We start from the raw sequence: 6,213 nt of genomic DNA, 5'->3' as shown, positions 1-6,213 counted from the left end.
TGATGAGTGATGGGGTCTGCCCCCTTGGGCCCTGGATGGTGACCGGCAGGAGGATGGAAGGCACAGTCCACAGGGCACCACCAGAGCAGCTCAGGCTCCTCGGAGGGGTGCGGGCTGGGAGAAACCAAGCCCTAGGGCTGTACCTGACCCCCCCCAACCAGAGATGGGGACTCCTAACCTGCCAGGGTGATGGGGCGTCTTCCTAGGAGAATGTGACTGACCATGCAAGAAAGCCCTGGCCTAGTGAACCACGCTGTCACCTGTCTGGACAAAGACGGCATTAGCCAAGGAGGCAGTCATCCCAGAGTCCAGACAAAGGGGGACTGTGGAATAAGAACCCGTGAGGATTTGCACCGTGATGCCCAGAAGCTGAGGTGCTAGTGTGGGAGTGTGTGTGGCATGGGCTGGTAGGTCCAGTGGTGTCGTCACCATGACTGTAGTCACCACAACTGTGGTGGGATGCTACTCAGACCCATCCAGTCCCTTTCTCTGAGGCCACACACACTGGCCAGTCTGCTGCTGACCCCAAGATACCGCAGACCAGTGGCTCGGAAGGTGGGCATATGTGTTCCGGTGCCAGGAAGGTGTCAGGCCCTTTGGAAACTGGTCAGTCAGCAGAAGGCCTGGCTTACCGTATGACCTCAGGAAATATCAGTCAGATGGACACGTGCATGAATTCTGGTGTAAGAACAGCTTTCCTGTGAGTTTGGTGAGTGTGGCAACCCCATAGGGAACATAAGGAGTTTTGTCAAGCACAGGATGACTTTTAAAATTAAAAAAACAGGGCCAGGTGCGGTGGCTCACGCCTGTAATCCCAGCACTTTGGGAGGCTGAGGAGGGCAGATCACAAAGTCAGGAGTTTGAGACCAACCTGACCAACATGGTGAGACCAACCCCATCTCTACTAAAAATACAAAATTAGCTGGGTGTGGTGGCACATGCCTGTAATCCCAGCTACTTGGGAGGCTGAGGTGGGAGAATCGCTTGAACCCGGGAAGCGGAGGTTGCAGTGAGCCAAGATCGTGCTATTGCATTCCAGCCTGGGCAACAACAGCAAAACTCTCTCTCTAAAATAGTAATAATAATAATTAATAAATAAATAAAAATAAAAAGACAGGCGGGGCACAGTGGCTTAGGCCTGTAATGCCAGTGCTTTGGGAAGCCAAGGCAGGAGGGTCGCTTGAGGTCAGGAGTTCATGACCAGCCTGGGCAACATAGTGAGACCATGTCTCTACAAAAAACCGGCCAGGTGTGGTGGTGTGTACCTATAGTCCCAGCTACTCAGGAGACTGAGGAGAGAGGATTGCTTGAGCCCAGACGTTGGAAGTTGTAGTGAGCTATGATCACACCACTGCACTCCAAACTGGGTGACAAAGTGAGACCTTGTTTCAAAAAATTAATAAAAAATAAATTTTAAAATAAGATAAAAAGTCACAGCCTTTAGAGTTTGACAGTCCTGGGTTCAAACCCTAGCTTTGTCACTTTCTCACCATATATAACCTTAGGCAAGTCCGTTAACATGTCGGATCTCACTTTCTCCATCTCTAAAACGGGGATACCACCCGCCAATCATTGAATCTAGTGAGCATTAGTAATAATGGTAATAGAAAATACATAGTAAGTGCTTGCTGTGGGCCAGGCACTGTCCTGGCTCAGCATACATGGCACACTTGCTTCACAGACAGCCCGTCACCCTGTGGGCACTCAACTAGTATGGTACAAGTTAACTTCCCATATGTTAACTCACTGGGTCCTCCCAGCTGTCCCATGAGATAGGTCCATTATTATCTCCATGTTGGTTTGGGGAAGATGGGGACAGGCCTTGGCTCAAGCAAGTGTCCTAAGGATGGCCTCAGATCCTACTGACTCAGCTGCTCACTGAGCCAGCCTCATGCGCCTGGTCCCCAGACACACTCCCCTGACTTCCTGCAGGTGCAGACTGAGGGCCAAGGCGCTGGCTGGGCCACTGGCTCCAGGAAGGTCCAGTCACCCATGATGCCCAAATGCTCACTTCCACCCAGGGTGGGCTCTGGGCTCTGGCTGCCCTGGCCTGGGCCAGGTGCCCAGAACAGGCAGCCCTGGCTGGATGGCTTTCCCTGGCTCTGGCCATGGGGACAGGAGGCGGCAGCAGCCCAGCTGGGCCCTGGCCGTAATGAGGCCTCATTAGCGAGATCCAGCTGCTCTAGCCCCACTTAGGGATGCCGACTCCCCCAGCTCCCGCCTCTGACTTTTCCTAATAAGAGTGGGCATGCTTCCAGAGGGGCAAGGAGGCTAGGGTCTTTGTTGTCCCCTGTGACTCTGGAGGGAAGGTCCTGCTGAGCTGGGACTGAGAAGTGCCGGGGATGGGGGAGGGCTGCAGGGAGGCCGTGTGGGAGGCCGGGCTACAGGGCTGAGTAGGTGGGCTAGACAGGAAGTGGGGAGGGGGAGGGAGGGCAGAGGCCCCAACCAGAGAGGAAGCTGAGGAAGGCTGGGCCTTTTCCTCTGGATCTAGATGTTGCCCATTTCACTGAGGAGCGGGTAGCTGCTAATCTAGGATCAGCGGAAGGTCATTGCTTAGGCTGTCCTGGCTAGAAGAGCACCTCCACTGTGCTAGGCCTTATCTAAGGAGAATGCCCACTGTGTGCCAGTCCCTGAGCCGGGATAGCACTTACTGGATGTCAAATCTTGTGCTGGAAGCACCTGCTGTGTGTGAGAACCTGCATCAGCAGAGTGCCCACCGTGTGCCAAGTCCGATGCTGATCAGCGGAGTGCCCACTGTGTGCCAAGTCCGATGCTGAGACAGCACTCATTGTGTGTCAGCCCCAGGTTGGGAGCCCCCATGGTGTGCTAGGTCCTGTACTAGGGGAGTACCCTGGGTACGCCGAATTCTGTGCCAGGTAAGGACCCAATGTGTGCCCAGCTCTGAGCTGGGTGAGCACCCACTGTGTGCCTGGCAGTGTGCTAGATGAATGCCTACAGGGTGACAGGCTGTCTTCTAAGGGAGTGTCTAATGTGTGCCAAGTCTGCACTAGTTGAGCATTTGCCACATGCTAAGACTTGGGTTAGGTGAGTGCCCAGGCAGGGACAGGCCCTCTACCAAAGGAGTGTCCAAGGTGTGCCAAACCCTGTGCTTGGTGACCTCCCAATAATGCACCAAGCCTGCACTAGTTGAGCACTTGCTACATGCCAACACTTGGGCTGGGTGAGTCCCCACTATGTGCCAGGTCCCATGACGGATGCTACAGACAGGAGGTGCCCAAACCCTCAGGGCAAAACATATGAGAACAGGTCAGGGTGGGGCAGCCCCTGGTGGCCTGTGGTGCTTGCAAGGCTTCCTGGGATTTGGATGCTCTGCACCCAGAGCCCTAATCCAAATGAGTCTGTTCCTGTTCATTGTGAGGCTTCCCAGTGGCAGAAACAATCAGTGTGCTCAGACATGGGAAGAGGTCAACGAAGCTCACCAAGGCCTGGACTGCCCAAGACTCTGCATGAGTGGGTAGTGGCACTAGGGAGGGGACTGAGGTGGCCAGCCTGGGAAATGGTGTGACATTGGTGGCTGGAGGATTAAAACTGAGCTAGTGGGGGCTCTCTTGCCTCCTGTCCTGAGTGCCTCTCCTCCAGCTCCTTGTCCTTTGAGATGTAGGTGGCCCTGCTCCGCACGTGTACAAGGCCCTAGGTCTCCATGGGAGGACCGCCCCACCCACCCCCTAGTGCCCCCAAGCATCCCAGCTGCTCCCAGGCTTGGAGGCACCTTGGCCAGCTGCGTTCTCACACAGCCCTGTCCTAGGAGCTGCTGAGGCGTGAGGGAGGCAGCTGAGCTGGCCTGGCAGAGACCATCTGGGCTGGAGTGAGGGAGGGACACGTGCAGCGGGCATGTGGGCCTGGGCACGTGCTGGTAAGCTGCTTGTTACCCATGGGACACTGGCTGTAGCATCCAGCAGAAGCTCCAAGAATAACACAGGGTGTCTGCCGACACTGAAGAGATTTGGAGGGCCAGTGTCCTCACATCCAAACCTGGGTAAAGGGGGATAGAAGTGAGGATCCCATGGTAGGGGCCAGTGCCTGCTCCATGCATGCCAGGGTACAAACAGACCAGCAGAAGCCATGGAGAACTGGGATGGTTCAAGTGCATGGCTCACACACACTCCCCTTAACATCCTCTCTTCTGATCTACCAGGGTATCCAAAGAAGAACCCTGTCAGAATGAAGCGTCCTTAGTTACTGGCTGTAGGAAGACACGGAAGACAAACGTGCTGACTGAGCTGCCTGTGTTAGCAGAGATGGGGCTCGGCAGGGACCAGCTGCCCTGTGCACCTCAGAGGCTGTGTCTAGAGACAAGCACTGAACGGAGGTGGCTTCAGTCCCAAACTGGAACCCAAGAATAGAGTAGAGTAGTCCAAAGTCATCAGCAGAACTGAAAAGGAAGCAGGAATAGAATCTCCAAGCAACCACTGGGGGTGCCCATGGGACGGATGCTATGGGCCTCAAATGCAGCAACAGTGGGCAAAAGCCAAAGGGCAGAGAGCGGGGAGGAGAGCGAGCCCCAGCTATCTTTAGGCACATCCTGGTGCTGGGAACAGGAGTCCCAAGGCAGCATTCCCATCCACAGACAGGCTGGCCGGGCCGACCGGCAGAGCACAGTCCAGGAAGCTCAGCTCAGGCAGGGACTCTGGGACCCTGGGACCCATGCCCTCTGTGCTGCTCACATCTCTCCTGCCTCCTCTCCTCCCAGTCCGTCCAGGTCACTCCAGAGAAGGAAGAGCAACCAGGGAGGACTCAGAGGTTTCATGGGGCTCAGAATCCCCATGGTAGGAAGGGGCAGGGCCACACCCCACTTCTCATCACAAGCCCATGGCAATTCCAAGACTTCTCCGGGAAAGGTGGGGCCGTGTTTGGGTTCTCAGATGGGATTCACCCCTAGCAAGTGTTCAGGTCATAAGACCTCCATCTGGGCCCATTTCTGAGCACCCAGATTTCAGGAATCTCAGGAATACTTTTAGGAGCTTGGTTCAATCAGACTTGCTCCAATCAGTCAATCAGTAGGGGGCTAGACCAGAGCTGGCCTGAGGGATGGGGCCAGGGCTTGGATGCTGGAGGTCCAGAACAGGGCCAGATAGAAGATCCGGAGCTTGGAGCAGAACCACTGGTTCTCTCCCACAAACTGTTCTTTTTTAATTTTTTTTCTTTCTTTTCTTTTTTTTTGAGACAGAGCCCTGCTCTATTGCCCAGGCTGGATTGCAGTGGCGCTTGGCTTGCTGCAACCCAGGTTCAAGTGATTTTTGTGCCACAGCCTCCCAAGTACTGGGATTACAGGTGTGCACCACCACATGTGGCTAATTTTTGTATTTTTAGTAGAGACAAGGTTTCACCATGTTGGTCAGACTGGTCTCAAACTCCTGACCTCAGATGATCTGCCCGCCTCAGCCTGCCAAAGTGCTGGGATTACAGGCGTGAGCCACCCTGCCCGGCCCAAGTTGTTCTTTTAAACCAGGTACTTTGAGTCCCAGAAATCTTTGGTGAGAGACAGGGCTTGTTTGGGGAGGGCTCAGTAGAGACCCCAGGCCAATGAATCTTTCACTAAATGAGAAAAGTAACACAGAGGATTGACAGGACGGGAGCTGCTGAGGGAGGCACTGTCCATGCTCAGTCCCTGGTCCCCACCCCCGGCAGCCGTCCAGTCTAGCCTGTCCCCAGGGAAGATCTCAAGAGAAGGAAGACGACCATTGCCTCTGGGACAGGATTTGGCATCGTTTTCTTGGTTCCTGCTTCTGGTGCTGCCCGGTCCATCCAACAGCGAGTCTCGCTCCTTCAAGAACCTCACCCAGGCCGGGTGCGGCGGCTCACGCCTGTAATCCCAGCACTTTGGAAGGCCAAGGCGTGTGGATCACCTGAGGTCAGGAGTTTGAGACCAGCCTGGCCAACATGATGAAACCCCATCTCTACTAAAAATACAAAATTAGCCAGGCGTGGTGGCTCATGCCTGTTAATCCCAGCTACTCGGGAGGCTGAGGCATGAGAATTGCTTGAACCCGGCGGGGGTGGAGGTTGCAGTGAGCCGAGATCACGCCACTGCACTCTAGCCTGGGCAACAGAGTGAGACTTAATCTCAAAAAAATAAAAAAAATAAAAAGAATCTCACCCACCCCTCTGTGTCTCGTGGCCTCACCACTACCCTCTCCTGTGCTCTAAGGCTGAGGGCAAAGAAGAGCCAGGACTTGGGGAAAGGGTGGAGGG

This window comes from Symphalangus syndactylus, chromosome 12 (genome assembly GCF_028878055.3).
Source record: "Symphalangus syndactylus isolate Jambi chromosome 12, NHGRI_mSymSyn1-v2.1_pri, whole genome shotgun sequence".
NCBI lineage: Eukaryota > Metazoa > Chordata > Mammalia > Primates > Hylobatidae > Symphalangus > Symphalangus syndactylus.
Note: the sequence above shows the minus strand (reverse complement) of the source record.